Source organism: Equus asinus, unplaced genomic scaffold (genome assembly GCF_041296235.1).
Source record: "Equus asinus isolate D_3611 breed Donkey unplaced genomic scaffold, EquAss-T2T_v2 contig_1, whole genome shotgun sequence".
Taxonomy (NCBI): domain Eukaryota; kingdom Metazoa; phylum Chordata; class Mammalia; order Perissodactyla; family Equidae; genus Equus; species Equus asinus.
The window spans coordinates 1,540,746-1,557,468 of record NW_027224738.1 but is presented as its reverse complement, the minus strand read 5'-3'; the positions used below and the strand labels follow the sequence as shown (position 1 = coordinate 1,557,468).

Genomic DNA, 16,723 nt, shown 5'->3' with positions numbered 1-16,723 from the left:
CAGAGCCCAGTCCTGGGCTCAGAACACTGTAAAGCCTCCGCAAATATTCTTAATGCATTAAAAGAAAGTCAAAGATTTAAATTATTTGTCTCTGTGGAGACCTCCAGTGATGAGCAGGTGATTACACACTTCTGCTTTGGAGTCCTGTCTCAGATACTTCTTTCTTTAAAACATTCAAAGAAGTCTCACCTTTCCTGTGTAGTATCTACCACAGATGGCCTAGATACATAATAAAGGGGTGAAGTGGTGGTGAAGGCAGCATGAACTTAGGTATAAAGATGGGAATAAGCATTAGTGTTCAAAGATACCAAGTGGCCCAACCTATCCTTAAGAGAGGAGTGCACATGGAACAGAAGGACGTCAAGTTAGACTGGTTAAGAGTGGCCAGATCTTGTCCAAGGAAGTGACACGACACAAGCTTAGTGACATCAGAAATCTGCATAACAGACTGAAGAAGCAAAACCAGGTCATGGGGGCCAGGTCCAGGGGAATGATACAGTAATTCAAGAGATGAGGACTTGAGTATGACACCCATGGAATGCTAAAGGGTAGCATCAATAAAAAACGGGGATGACGGGACAAAAGAGAAGGCAGAAAAAGATGAGGTGAAACTGACTTGGGTTTCCAGCCTAGGTGACCAGGATAACACTGATAATACTGGAAAAAAGGAATATTCACCATGGTAGGAAGAAATAACTTGGTTTTAGACACACTAAAATTTGAGATATCAGTGAGACACACCATTATAACAATCTTTAGGAAGATATGAATTAGAACTCAGAGCTCTAGACAAAATAAATATATGGCTGTCATCAAAAGACAAATGTGAACCAAATGTCAGAGGGCAACGGGGAAGTAAGAAAGGCCACAGAACACGCCTGAGTTTTTGTTAGAAAGGTAGGGAAAAGAAGCCACAGAAGGGAACAGAGACGGAGCAGAGCTAAGAGAACCTGGATATTATTCTCCCAGAAAGGCCAGGAGACACTCAGAGACTCCCTCCAAAGAGCCAGAAAATGACTCTGGGGAAGACTTCTTTCCAAGAAGATACTTAGAGTGAGCGGGAGGCTGGAGGGCTGGACTTGATGATATCTAAGGTCGCCAGATAATAGAACATCAAAGAACACAAGAAAAGTCACCAAATGGATCACTGAATATGTCAAGAGTATTAAAGCTACATTATTAAGAGAAAAGTTAAAAATTGCAGTGAAATATCACAGGCCAGGTTTGGAAAACAAAACAGAAGTTAGGTTTTGTGGGGTTTTTTATTGTTAAACTGAAGAAAGAATAGGCTATTATAATAGACATTATACTGTGTAGTAAAATAACTGGGGTGAACTAGAATTAGATACTTGAGTGATTTTTCAAAATCTCAAAGTGAATAAACATATTATAGATTTACTCGTTTTTTCCCTGAAGTTTTCAAATAAAATAATCTTTATTTTTTAAAGATTGGCATCTGAGCTAACATCTGTTACCAATCTTCCCCCCCACTTCTTCTTTTCCCCAAAGCCCCCCAGCACACAGTTGTATATTCTAGTTGTAGTAGGTCCTTCTGGCTGTGCTATGTGGGACACCACCTCAGCGTGGCCTGATGAGCGGTGCTGGGTCCGCACCCAGGATCCAAAGTGGCGAAACCCCAGGCCTCCAAAGCAGCATGAGAACTCAACCTCTTGGCCACGGGGCCAGCTCCCAAACAGAATAATCTTAAATCGTATCCCACATCAAGCTAAAGAATTTAGGTCCTGAAGACAGAGAATAAAGTAATAATGGTAAGGAATAGGAAGGAAGCACAAAAACAGAGAGAATTGATACAGCGCAGCAAGAAGGAAATGGGAGGTTTACTTATGTGGTAAGGAGTGTTTGCATAATGCTTATGTTCACTCATTCAACAAACAGGTATTGAATATAAACTACATACGATGTGTTGGGGCTATAAAGATGAATTAGACATTACTCTTCCCTTCAAGCGATTTACAGTCTAAAACATTGTGCTCATGGACGGGGTGGGTGGAGCAAAATGGCAGGGTGAGGTGACCTGGGACTCGCTCCCCTCCAAACTACAACAAAGGACTGAAAAAAAACTGAATTTCAGCTAATAAACCTAATGCCAGGAGATCAGAGACCTAGAGTATCAAAAAGACGGAGGACAGAGACCCTGCTGCTGGCCTCAGAGGAGCTGGAACAGGGTAGGAGAGAACTTCGCTCCCTCCCCTAGAGTCTGGGATCACTGCCGCAGGTGAGGGAAGGAGTCGGGGAGGGGCCACGTGACCGGGGGATTGCCCAGGACTCCTGCCGCCGGTATAGTGGAAACCCGCTGATGGGGGAAAGCTTCCGTGTGTGGGGACCCCATAAACCCAGGGCCTCAGGAGACCAGAAAACAGAACTGATCCAAATCCAGATCGGCGAGCCAGAAAAACAGCCCCTCCCCCTGGCAAACAATGCTGGGTGCTGCCATCTTGTCCGAAGGCGGAGAGCTCAAAACACGCGGCTCTCAACCCCCATATAGTGGCAACAGGCTGTAACTGCAACTCAATTCTACCACCATGTGAAAAAACCGCTCCTCTACCATCCAGCAATTTATAAAAGCTCCAGACCAGAAGGAAAACAATAAAAACACAGAATTAAGTCCTGAGAACTTAGAAATAGGTAAACTAAGTGAAAATGAGTTCAGAGCAGCTATAATCAAAAAACCCAATGAGATAGAGAGAAAGATAGAGAAACAAGCCAACGAGTTCTGGAGTTACTTCACAAAAGAGATTGAAATTATAAAGAAGAATCAAACAGAATAACTAGAGATGAAAAACACAATGGACCAGATAAAACAGAATACGGACTCCCTGAATGCCTGTGTAGACACCAGAGAGGAGCAAATTAGCATAATTGAAGATATACAGGCCGAATGGCTCCAGACAGAGGAAGAAAGAGAACTAAGAGTTAAAAAAAATGAGGAAAATCTCTGAGAGATAGCGGATTCAATGAGAAGAAAGAATTTATGGATAATAGGAATTCCCAAGAACGTGGAAAAGGAAAATGGAGCAGAAAGTGTTCTTAATGAAATTATAGAAGAGAACTACCCAAATCTAGGGATTGAGGGAGAAATGTGTGTAGAGGAAGCTTTCAGATCTCCTAGATTTGTCAATGTGAAAAGACCTACTGCAAGGCATATAGTAGTACAAATGGCAAAAATGAAAGACAAAGAAAGAATACTCAGGGCAGCAAGACAGAAGTAAATAACCTACAAAGGAACTCCTATCAGACTTTCAGCAGATTTCTCTGCAGAAAATTTACAAGCTAGGAGAGAATGGAGTGACATATTCAAAACTTTAAAAGATAAAAATCTTTAGCCAAGAATACTCTATCCAGCAAGAATATCCTTCAGATGTGAGGGAGAAATTAAATCTTTTCCAGACAAACAAAAGTTAAGGGAATTTGTAACCAAAAGTCCTCCACTACAAGAAATCCTCAAGAAGGCTCTCATACCTGAAAAAAGAAAAAAGGGAGAAAGGGGACACAATCCACAGAGTAGGGAGACAGATAAATAGAACCAGAATAGGATAGCAAATATTCACCTATAGCATTAGGACAAAGGTAAGGAAACTACCAAAGCAAAGTGGATCTTATCACTCTAACTACAAACTCATAACACGAGTTGGAATAAGAAATGAAAATAACGGGGCTGGCCCTATGGCCAAGTGGTTAAGTTCGCACGCTCTGCTGCAGGCGGCCCAGTGTTTTGTTGGTTCAAATTCTGGGCGCAGACATGGCACTGCTCATCAAATCACGCTGAGGCAGCGTCCCACATGCCACAACTAGAAGGACCCACAACGAAGAATATACAACTATGTACTGGGGGGCTTTGGGGAGAAAAAGGAAAAAAATAAAATCTTAAAAAAAAAAGAAATGAAAATAATAATTTAGGAGGGGAAGAGCAAAGGGACTAAATTAGTCTAGGCCAAGTAAGTAAGAGACCACCAGAGAATAGACTATATTATACACGAGATTCAAAATACAAACTTCAGGGTAGACACTAAACTAAAAAACACAACAAAGCCACAAAACATAAATAAGGAAAAAGCTAAGAAACCCAGCATAAGAAAGTGCAGTATTAAATGGGTAGGCTAAAGCACACAGGAAGACAAACACAGGAAAACCAGATAACGAGCAACAGATTGACAGCATTAAGTCCACATGAATCAATAATCACTCTCAATGTAAATGGACTGAACTCTCCAATAAAAAGACACAGAGTGGCAAAATGAATTAAAGAACAAGATCCAACAATTTGTTGCCTCCAGGAAACACACCTCAGCCTCAAGGACAAACACAGGTTCAGAGTGAAAGGGTGGAGGACAATACTTCAAGCTAATAGCAAGCAAAAAAAAACCAGGTGCTACAATTCCTATATCAGACAAAGCAGATTTCAAAATAAGACAGGTAAAGAGAGACACAGAGGGACAATATATAATGATCAAAGGGACACTTCATGAAGAAGAAATAACACTTATAAATATCTATGCACCCAACACAGGAGCACCAAGATTCATAAAGCAACTATTAACAGACCTAAAGGAAGATGTTAAAAACAACACAATAATAGTAGGGGACCTCAACACCCCACTCACATCAATGGACAGATCATCCAGACAGAAAATCAACAAGGAAATAGTGGAGCTAAATGAAAAAACAATTGGGCTTAATAGACATATATAGATCACTTCATCCTAAAACAGCAGAATACACATTCTTCTCAAGTGCAAATGGAATATTCTCAAGGATAGACCATATGTTGCCAAACAAGGCAAGCCTCTACAAATTTAAAAAAAATTGAAATAATAACAAGCATCTTCTCCGATCATAATGCTATAAGGCTAGAAATTAATTAGAAGAAAAAAGCTGAGAAAGGCACAAAGATGTGGAGCCTAAACAATACACTACTGAACAAGCAATGGATCGTTGAAGAAATTAAAGAAGAAAAAATACCTAGAAACAAATGAAAATGATAACATGCCATACAAACTCATATGGGATACAGCAAAAGCTGTGTTAAGAGGAAAATTCACTGCAATACAGGCACATCTTAACAAACAAGAAAAATCCCAAATAAGCAATCTTAAACTACACCTAACTGAACTAGAGAAAGAAGAACAAACAAAGCCCAAAGTCAGCAGAAGGAGAGAAATAATAAAAATCAGAGCAGAAATAAATACTATTGAAACAAAAAAGGCAGTAGAAAGGATCAACGAAACAAAGAGTTGGTTCTTTGAGAAGATAAATAAAATTGACAAACCCCTAGCCAGACTTACAAATAAAAAACGGGAGAAAGCTCAAATAAACAAAAGCAGAAATGAAAGAGGAGAAATAACAACAGACTCTGCAGAAATACAACGGATTATAAGAGAATACTATGAAAAACTCTATGCTAACAGAATGGATAACCTAGAGGAAATGGATAAATTCTTAGACTCCTACAATCTCCCAAAGCTCACTCAAGAAGAAGCAGACAATTTGAACAGACCAATCACAAGGCAAGAGATTGAAACAGCAATCAAAAACATCCCAAAGAATAAAACCCCAGGACCAGATGGCTTTCCTGGGGAATTCTACCAAACTTTCAGAGAGGATTTAATACCTATCCTTTTCAAGCTATTCCAAAAAATTAGGGAGGATGGAACACTTCCTAACACATTCTATGAGGCCAATATCACGCTGATACCAAAGCCTGACAAGGACACCACGAAAAAAGAGAACTGCAGGCCAATATCACTGATGAACATAGATGCAAAAATTCTAAACAAAATTTTGGCAACCCGAATTCAGCAATTCATCAAAAGGATCATACATCATGATCAGGTGGGATTCATACCAGGGACACAGGGATGGTTCAACATCCGCAAATCAATCAACGTGATACACCACATCAACAAACTGAGGAATAAAAACCACATGATCATCTCAATAGATGCAGAGAAGGCATTTGACAAGATCCAACAGCCATTTATGATAAAAACTCTGAACAAAATGGGCATAGAAGGGAACTATCTCAACATAATAAAGGCCATATATGACAAACCCACAGCCAACATCATACTCAATGGGCAAAAACTGAGCAACATCCCCATGAAAACAGGACGAGACATGTATCATCACTTATTTAACACAGTACTGTACACACTTATTTAACACAGTACTGGAAGTCCTGGCCAGAGCAATCAGGCAAGACAAAGGAATAAAAGGAATCCAAATAGGGAGGGAAGAAGTGAAACTCTCGCTGTTTGCAGATGACATGATCTTATATATAGAAAACCCCAAAGAATCCATTGGAAAACTCTTAGAAGTAATCAACAACTACAGCAAAGTTGCAGGGTATAAAACCAATTTGCATAAATCAGTAGCATTTCCATATTCTAACAACGAACTAACAGAAAAAGAACTCAAGAACACAATACCATTCACAAAAGCAACAAAAAGAATAAAATACCTTAGGGTAAATTTAACTAAGGAAGTGAAGGACCTACATAATGAAAATTACAAGGCCTTTTTGAGAGAATTGGATGACGACATAAGGAGATGGAAAGACATTCCATGTACATGGATTGGAAGAATAAACATCGTTAGAATGTCCGTTCTACCTAAAGCAATCTACAGATTCAACACCATCCCAATCAGAATCCCAATGACATTCTTTACAGAATTAGAACAAAGAATCCTAAAATTTATATGGGGCAACAAAAGACCCCAAATTGCTCAAGCAATCCTGAGAAAAAAGAACAAAACGGGAGGCATTACAATCCCTGACTTCAAAACTTACCACAAAGCTACAGTAATCAAAACAGCATGGTACTGGTACAAAAACAGGTGCACAGATCAATGGAACAGAATTGAAAGCCCAGAAATAAAACCATACACCTATGGACAGCTTATCTTCGACAAAGGAGCAGAGTGCATACAATGGAGAAAAGAAAGTCTTTTCAACAAATGGTGCTGGGAAAACTGGAAAGCCATATGTAAAAGAATGAAAATTGACCATTCTTTTTCACCATTCACCAAAATAAACTCAAAATGGATCAAAGACCTAAAGGTGACACCTGAAACCAGAAGGCTTCTGGAAGAAAACGTAGGCAGTACGCTCTTTGACATCAGTATTAAAAGGATCTTTTCGGACACCATGTCTACTCAGAGAAGGGAAACAATAGAAAGAATAAACAAATGGGACTTCATTAGACTAAAGAGCTTCTTCAAGGCAAATGAAAACAGGATTGAAACAAAAAAACAACCCACTAACTGGGAAAAAATATTTGCAAGTCATATACCTGACAAAGGCTTAATATCCATAATATATAAAGAACTCTCACAACTCAACAACAAAAAATCAAACAACCCGATCAAAAAATGGGCTGGAGACATGAACAGACATTTCTCCAAAGAAGATATACGGATGGCCAATAGGCACATGAAAAGATGCTCATCATCACTGATCATCAGGGAAATGCAAATCAAAACTACACTAAGATATCACCTTACACCCATTAGAATGACAAAAATATCTAAATCTAATATTAACAAATGTTGGAGAGGTTGTGGAGAGAATGGAACCCTCATACACTGCTGGGGGGAATGCAAACTAGTGCAGCCACTATGGAAAACAGTATGGAGATTCCTCAAAAAATTACAAATAGAACTACCATACGATCCAGCCATTCCACTACTGGATATCTATCCAAAGAGCTTGAAGTCAGCAATTCCAAAAGTCCTATGCACCCCAATGTTCACTGCAGCATTATTTACAATAGCCAAGATATGGAAGCAACCTAAGTGCCCATCAACAGATGAATGGATAAAGAAGATGTGGTATATATATATACAATGGAATACTACTCAGATGCAAAACAGAACAAAATCATCCCATTTGCAACAACATGAATGGACCTTGAGGGAATTATGTTAAGTGAAATAAGCCAGTTAGAGAAGGATAATCTCTGATTCACTCCACTCACATGAGGAATTTAAAAATGTAGACAAAGAGACCAGATTAGTGGCCACCAGGGGAAAGGGGGGGTGGGGGGTGGGCACAAAGGGTGAAGTGGTGCACCTACAACACGAATGACAAACAGTAATGTACAACTGAAATTTCACAAGATTGTAACCTATCATTAACTCAATAAAAAATAAATAAATAAATAAATAAATTCAACCCACCATTTGGGAGAAAACTTGCAATTAAGGGGGAACAAAAAGTCCCAGTATCTACGGACTGTTAAAATTAAATGATAAGAAAGACCACAATGGTTTCTCCTGTTGCAATAAATTCTTCAGATCTGTAGAATGCCGCAAACCCCCTCAATTCATTTTAATTTGCTTTCACTGACACGCATGTCCAACAGAACAGTAAGAAAAAAGAAAAAGAAAGAAAGAAACTACCTTGGGGGAAAAATAAAGTTTATTGGAAGAAACACTCCATTTGAAAACAAAAAGAAACTCTGGGTGAATCAGCATATGATCCAACACAACTTGGAGGATGCATGGGAAGGCCTGTGCTGTAAACCAAAGAGAGTGCCATCTACAGAATGCATACTTTGAATACATCGTCAACAGTGGCAACATTTCCATCGGTTAAATAAATGTAATTTTTTTTCATTAAAAAAATAAAAACCATAAAACATTGTGCTCATAATATAAAACGTATTTTTTTATTGTACTTAAGAACGAACTTGAATATGTGATTTATTTTTTAACCATCCCATCTAGGTTTCTGTTGATCTCACAAGTCTCAATTCTACTGGCTGAGACTAAGTTAAAAAAAAATCACCAAATTCCAAGATTACTTTAAGTTTTAAATGTAGATTGGAAAAAAAAACCCAAATCCTCTTTCGTTACTGGTTAGGAAAGGCCTCAACTCCTACAACCATTACATCTAAATTTTAGGAGATGGCAGCCATAACATAACAGGAAGAAAGACCCCCGAATTTTTCCTATATTTTAACTAGTTATCTCATGCTACCGATAAGAATAAACTACCAATTTATAGATGTTTTTCCCTATTTAGTTAACAGTTCTTATGAAACCAAACATCCAGCAGCTGAATTAAATTTTGCTTTGGCCCATAGAGTACATTAGCAGGGTTTACCAATACTCACCAAATGGGACACCTTGACAGATCCTTCACAATTAGAGGGTTCACCTTTCTCTCTACTTTCCAAAATCTAGACAGAAAAGGCAACTTGTAGAAAAATTAGTGTCTTCTTAATTGGAAAGACCAAGTAGAGAGAGAATTACCCACCATCCTAAAAATGGTATGAGAACGACTGCTCCTTTGATTCATCTTTGTGATTCCATAGTGTCTGTTCTCTGTAAAAATGAGTCATATTTCAGCGGCATATATTAAAATCCAAAGAAAAACATTAACTTTTACTGTAGCTTAAAAGTGAAAAGTGTGATTTGAAGCCTAAATACATTCAAGTGAATAGTTTTTACTATTCTACAAGTGTTTTGAGGAAATACAGCATAAAGTCTTACTTTCTCCCTTTGTGATCCACTTCAAAGCCATTTCTGGTGTATAAACAACTTCTTCTGTGAGATCAGCCACATATACATTCCTCTGAAACAAGGTTAATGATGGGAAGAGTAGAGAAATAGAAGTCACTTAAAAGTGTGCATCTCAAGAGAAGGTGCAAACTATTACAGAATTAATTTGTAGAAGTTAAAAGTAGAAAATGGAGAATATTACTCTGTATAAAAATAAGAAGTAAATCTATGATATTTACAATTTATATCCTATACAAAAGCACACCAAATTCTAACCTGATACTTCCATCTTGTTCTTTTGAGGCCCTTACACAAAAATATTACAACTGTCAACATTTCAAAATGATACACATCACTTAAAAGATGATCTCATAAACATTTAAGAAAGAAAACAAAAAACAAATCACAGAAACAGGAGACATTTTAAAAAATAATGGAAAGTAAAGGTTAATGTTCATGAACTATAATCCCAATAAGTAACTGTATTGTTTGAGCCACTGTTACTCACATTGAAGTCTTCCCGAATTATCAAAGGCTTCATTTTTTGAGTGTCACAGAGTAAGTCTGTAATGGTTTCATTGTATATCTCCATGTAGGACACACGTAAGAGAAATTCCCTATCAGGAAACTAGGGGAAAACATATGTAAAAACATCAGAGATCACCCAGTTATGAAAACCTAATACTGAATGTTGATGTGCTCATAATAAACATTAAAATATTCTTTGAGAAGTTATCTTTGTAAAACAAACAAAAAAAATCCTATGGTTCTATATTGACAAAAGTAAACACAAAAATATAAAAGCATTGGGGCTGGCCCCGTGGCTGAGTGGTTAAGTTCGCGTGCTCCGCTGCAGGCGGCCCAGTGTTTCGTTAGTTCGAATCCTGGGCGCGGACATGGCACTGCTCATCAGACCACGCTGAGGCAGCATCCCACATGCCACAACTAGAAGAACCCACAACGAAGAATACACAACTATGTACCGGGGGGCTTTGGGGAGAAAAAGGAAAAAATAAAATCTTTAAAAAAAAAAAAGAAATATAAAAGCATTGTTTCAGAAATAATGAAAAGTATGGCATCATAAAATTCGAAGAAGAGGGTGCCCAGTCCAACTCTCTAAGCTTAAAATAAAACCCTACAAACAGATGTTCAATTCAAATAAGAACATTAAAAATCATTAAAACAGTAAGGAAAAAACAAATTGAAAACCCGCCTTAACTGATTAGGTTGCCTATCCTGGTCTTCTCACCACATCTACCCTCTCCTGCTCCTGAACGATCACGGACAGCTCCTCAAAGGCAGGGTTAAGATTTCTTGTTCCTCAATGCCTGCTTTGTGACAGGAGCAGCACTGCTTCAGGATTCAAGGGAAAGAATGAAAGGACTCTAAGCTCTAAAGCAAGGCTGTGGGGAAAGCAAATGTACGCTATGCCTTTCTTCCTTCCCCGTGGATAATCGAAAGAGAACTGTAAACCTGCTTCCTTCCACCATGACAAGAGGTGACTGCTTTTACCCGTATGTACCGGAAATTTGGCTATTTACCTTCTTAATTTTTTGGAAAATGTCATGAATTGCCCTGGGTATTACTCCCAAATAATCTTTTGAACCCATCATGGTATATGTTTTTCCTGAAGCAGTCTGCCCATAGGCAAATACAGTACCTGGGGACACAAAAACACACACACACAAAGATTGAAAAAGCATCGAGAGTATGTAAAACTATCAATACTGTTGAACACACACCCAAGACTAAATAAAACGTTTCTGCAGTGGATACAAACCATTGTAGCCTTGTATGGCAGAATCTATGATTGGTACTGCGATTTCCTCATACACATTTTTAGTAGATTCATCACTGTCAAAGACACGATCTAAAAAAAAAAACACACAAGTTAAACTAAACAAATCAACTGTGTTTTCACTTTGAATTAGTAGCTGCCCAAAGAAATAAAATTGTCAGGATATGGTATGATAAAATATTTAACTCACAATATTTTCTTCAACTTATTGGTCCTCTGAAAATACACTTCTCTATAAAGTAAAATGTGCTGGTTCTCACACAAAAAAACACAAGTCAGCTATCTTATGTGCTTTCAAGAGGCAGTGAGGCATAGTGGCTGAACCTGGGGATCTGGAATCAGACTGCCTGCAAATCCTGGTTCTGTCACTTACAAGCTATGTGACCTCGGGCAACGTGGATGATGTCTCTGTGCCTCACTTCCCTAACCTGTAAAGTGAATATATATTATCTTCCTTAGAGAATTACTGTGAACATATGGTTAATACTTAGGAAATGCAAACTATTACTATTCTTTGAGAAATTTTAGTGTTTATAACATATCTAGCAAGAAGGCCTGGCTCAAACTAAACCAAGAAACACAGACAATTGGAAGAAAAGCACCGAGCCAAGCTGAAGTGTTACAGAGAACAGCTGGTTGGCTGGCTGCTGAGGGCTGGGGTTAGGTAGCACTTGCCATGATGAATCCACCAGTCCAGGATGTGGTCTCTCCTTTGTTGGTGCATCAAAAATGGACCACTCTCTCAGTGATGGGCTCACATTAGAAAGCCCCCAAGAAATGGATTTGTCAGTCAGGAGGGAAATGTATCAACTGTCTTGAGAAATTCAGTGCTCACACGGCTTGCACCATGACCAACATCTGCACTTGCAGGTAGAACCCTATGGGAAACCAAAGTGCCATCTGAATGCTGCCAGGGGTCAGGAGTTCAGGGCAAGGAGAGATGGCAGGATGATTCAAATCTTAATACCAGCTGCTTCAGACAGGTAGGTGAGTCCAAACCCCTTGTGAGCATACACAGCTACTGAGAACCTGCAGCACTTGAGTCAGAATGCCTGTGTATCCCTTGTTCTTGGTTTTATCATCTCGGGAACATACTGTTCTACCTTTTAAAAATTTATGTTGATACTATCAAATAGTCCTTTACCAGGAATCATTTTCTATTCTATACATCTTTACTCTAAAGGCTTAGATATTGGCTTTCTAGCATAACACTAAGTCAACAACCTAATCACTCTCACTCCTAAGGTTGTTGAGGGGACCTTACTGTGCTTTGTGGTGCCTACGTGGCAGCATGGCAGTGTGGCTGGAACACAGATCTGACTCCTCCATTTGCTGGCTGTGTGATTTGCGTTTCAGTTCCTCATTAAAATGGGAAGGTACCTATCACATGGGCTTGTTAGGAGGATTAAATGAGTTAATATATATGAGGTGCTTAGAACAGTGTCCGGCACATGGTCAGCACTATACAGAATGTGCTAAATCAATACACAAATCAGCCTGGCCAACCTTGAGGGCCTCCAAGTCCTTTTGCCCTAGCTAGCTCTCGCTCATCCTACAGGTGCCGGGTACCTAAGCTAGTTAGATCCCCTGCTAGAAACTCCCACAAAGCCATGTCATCATAAGTGTAATTAGTAGTCTAAAGTCTTTCTTCCCACCATATGACAAGCTCCACAAAAGGGGCAGTAGGTACCCGCTGTATTCTAGCCAAGAAGGAATATCTTCACTATTTATTCTTTAAAGAGTTTTCTTGAAAATAATTGTGGAAAGAATATACCTAACTGAAAGATCTTAAAGATGACTTGACATTAAGCAACATATTTTGGGCTTACGGAGTCTTAGGCCACAAATACACTAATGAATAAGAGGAAAAATGTTAGTTTCAGTCATAAGGCATTATGACTATAACTGTGTTTTAAACATCAATTCATTATCTTACTTATCATAAAGGATGGATGAGCAATTTTTCAAATCTTCCACTGAAGCAGTTTACAGACGGCTTAGTCTTATCTTTAATGTCAAATCCAGTATTCTGGATAAGCCTTTTGTACTCTTAAAAGGAAAAGGATAATATGTTTACTTTTGATGCTATTATAAGCTTACCAAAATTGAAGGATTTACTTCCATCAACTTGATAAATAGCATTATTGTCAGTTTTCCAGTAAACTTGCGTATCTTCTCCAAGAGCTTCTTCTCTAAAAGAATAAAAACAGTGCATTTTATAACTAGTTTTGAAGTCTGTTATATGAAAGATAATTTAAAAGATTTCGTCTTCTGAAGAATATTTTAAAGGATGGTAATGACCTATACTATAATTGGGAGAAATGTGGAAAGTCCACCTTTAAGGGGTCACCACTTTTCAATGGGGCTTCCCTGACCTCCTGCCCTCTCACCGGAGCGTCCCTGGGAAGGTCTTCACGCCCTTCCCCCACCCAGCACTGTATGCTGAAAAGATACATTCAAACGCAACTCCGATTATCCTTCTTGCTTAACATCTTTCAAAACCATCCGAAATCCTCAACACACGGCACGTGAGACTTCGATCATGTTTATTTCTCTCTTCAACCTTTGCTTCCTCTGACTTCCTATATACACCCTAACTCAAGACAAATCAACTATCTGAAGGTTCCCCCAAGAGAAGAGATTTAATCCCTCTGTGCCTGGAATACCCCGACTTCCGTTTCCATCAAGTAACGTAACTATTCTTTCTCCCTGAAAAGTGTCAGGACTTTCCTGACACCAGCCCTGCCCGTCTCCCACGCTGTCATCTCGCTGTGGGGCTAATGACCCCTCCGGCACACTCCCCACCTGCCCGTCACAGCACCTGTCACAGTGTCGTGATGGTTTTGTTCCGGAGCTGTCTTCTAACGCATTAGATAATGAGCTCCTAGACAAGAGGGAAGTCCTCGTCTTGATATTCCCCTTTATTTAACACAGTAACATTTAACACATATTTCTCAAATGCAAAAATGTGTTAGTATTCTGAGGGAGGAGCAGAGACTAGAGAAGCAAACAGACATCATTTCTTGCCCTTCCTGCTCTCTCTATAGGGTTCATGACCTCTGTGTCTCCTCCTCTAGAATGTAAGATCCACGGAGCAACGACGGTAGTGTCTACACTGTACCAAAAGGAAAGAATTCCAAATGGGCGAATATCAGGCTCGCAGCGTCCTGAACGCTGAGCCAGCCGCCGCCGGAGCGAAGCCTGGGCGCAGCGAGCAGCCTGGGCCTCGCGCCCCGGGACACCGGGCGGCCGGGCCAGCGGCCAGCGCGCAGGGAGCCGGCTGCGCAGCGTCGAGAGAAGCCCCGGCCGGCCCGTCTCTCGCCTGGGCCGGGACCGCGCACCAAGGGCGAGCGGCCGAGCTGCCGACGGCCTACCTGCTGTTGAGCGGCCGCAGGCGCACGCACACGGCCACCGCCGCCTCCTCCGCCATCCCGCCGAGCGCCGGCCGGCTCGACGCCCGCGCAGCCTTAAAGGTCAAAATTTCCGCGACGCCGCGTCTGATTGGGCGGCAGCCCCGTGGCGTCACGCGTCGTCCCCTGCGTCCCCGGACGCTCGCTGCGGGGGAGGCGCGTTTCCAGCGTCTGGAGCAGAGGCGGCCACGGGGCGCGGAGGGCGGCTGTCCTGGCGGCAGCGGAGACGACGGCCGTCTGCTGGAAGCCTCTGGAGGGCGGGCAGCCGGTACGAACGCCGTCCGTCGCCCATCCTTGAAGACTTCGCAATCGGTGGGAAAACACGGCAGAGAAATTTTTTTCCACAATCAAAAGAGAATTACCACCTTTAAACAGTCATACTTTTTCCTGTTTTAATCTAAAAACCCTTAAAACGACAAGAGTTGAAAGTTACTACCCAGCCCAGAAACAAAAGAATCTTGTGCTCCTTAGAAACTGTGAGTTTTAGGTTTTTCCTCTTTCTTTTTGTTTGAACTCCTGTTCCCATTGGCTGTAAGTTCCTAAAAGGTTGACTTAGGAAAAGAATTATTGAAGAGTGGAAAAACTCACTTAGTAATGAGCTCAAACTTTTATTAGCGAAAGTGGAAAAGTGATTCTGAATTCTTTCCCAGAAATAGTGCTTGGTTTTCCTTTGTTTTAAATATGTATCCCAGTAAAGTATTAACATTTTCTTTAGGCAATTTCATTTCCTTTCAGTCCTTTTCTTAGTTGATTTAAGAAGCATCAAGAATTATCTCCTTTCTCTCACCAAAAACATGACCTGCAGTTGCTAATAATTGTTCGTTGTTTAGGAGTAGAAAACACTATTGATTTAATAAAACTATTTTGGAAGGTAATTCGGCAATATCAAAAATTGGAAGGCGCATGTACCCTTTATGCAAGCAATTCTGCTTTTAAGAATGTATACATATATTTGAATGACTGTGCAAGGACATGTATATCAGGCTATCAGTTGCGGCATTGTTGACAGTAGCAAATGACTGAAAACACATTAAATGCCAATAAATATGTTAAGTGGTTGACATTGTCAAGGAAAATAATCCATAATCAATCTATAAATGAAAATTTGGGTGAGTTTATTCTGAGCTTAAATCTGAGGATTATAACCCAGGGCCTTTCTTCCCAAAGGAAGAAAGGGCACCAAAGAAGTGGGGTGCACAGAGTGGTTATATACCCCCAGAGAGGATGTTTCCCATAGGATTGAAATGTCCCTTTTACCGTAGTCGCGAGACTGCTCTGTCCGCACAGCGATTGATGGAAACAGCAGGTAGGTCTTCTGTCTCAGTGAACGCAGCAGGGCGGCAGTCTGTTGTCTCCAGCTGAGTGGTCACAGGTGAGCTGGGTGGTCAAAGGTGAGTGCAGCAATCAGTTCCTAGCCTAAGGAAAGATGCTTATCCCTAAGGAAATGCCAATGTGGGGGGAAGTTGCACCTTTATCTCGAGGGCCTTTGTTCTTGCCACAGGAAATGTCTAAGCAGATATGCAATGCGTGCTCAACAGCCACAGTCAGGCCCTTTTGGAAAAAACAAGGTCAGGCCGAATTAGGTTTATACCAAATGGCTTGCTCATATACTCCAATATATCCTATTGCTTGCCATTTTTATTTGTCAAACACAAGCTGGGAATGTAGTCTCGCTTTCTGGTTGGAAAGAGGAGAGTGGATTTCGGTGGACTGCCATCAGCCTCTGCAACACTCTGACTACCTTAGATTTTCTCTGTAACCTAGGTTGCTTTTCCCTTCCTCTCATACATCTGTATTCTATTTGACACTCATCCATACTCAATTTTAGCAAGTTTCTTTTTTTATGAAGATGTCATAGACTTATTGAAGCTGAAAGGAACCTTAGAAATATTCTCATACAATTTTCTCATTTTGTGGATGGGACAATGGTGAATTACAAGATAAATGATTTTCTAGTGTGGCATAGCTTATAAATGGTGGAGTTGGACTGACC

The 16,723-nt window shown here is 40.2% G+C and overlaps 1 pseudogene; it reads right to left on the bottom strand.

Annotated features, from left to right (window-relative positions):
* The window catches only part of LOC139042832 (centromere-associated protein E-like), a 73,323-nt pseudogene extending 58,550 nt beyond the window's left edge, over positions 1-14,773 (bottom strand).
* Positions 14,774-16,723: the final 1,950 nt, after the last annotated feature.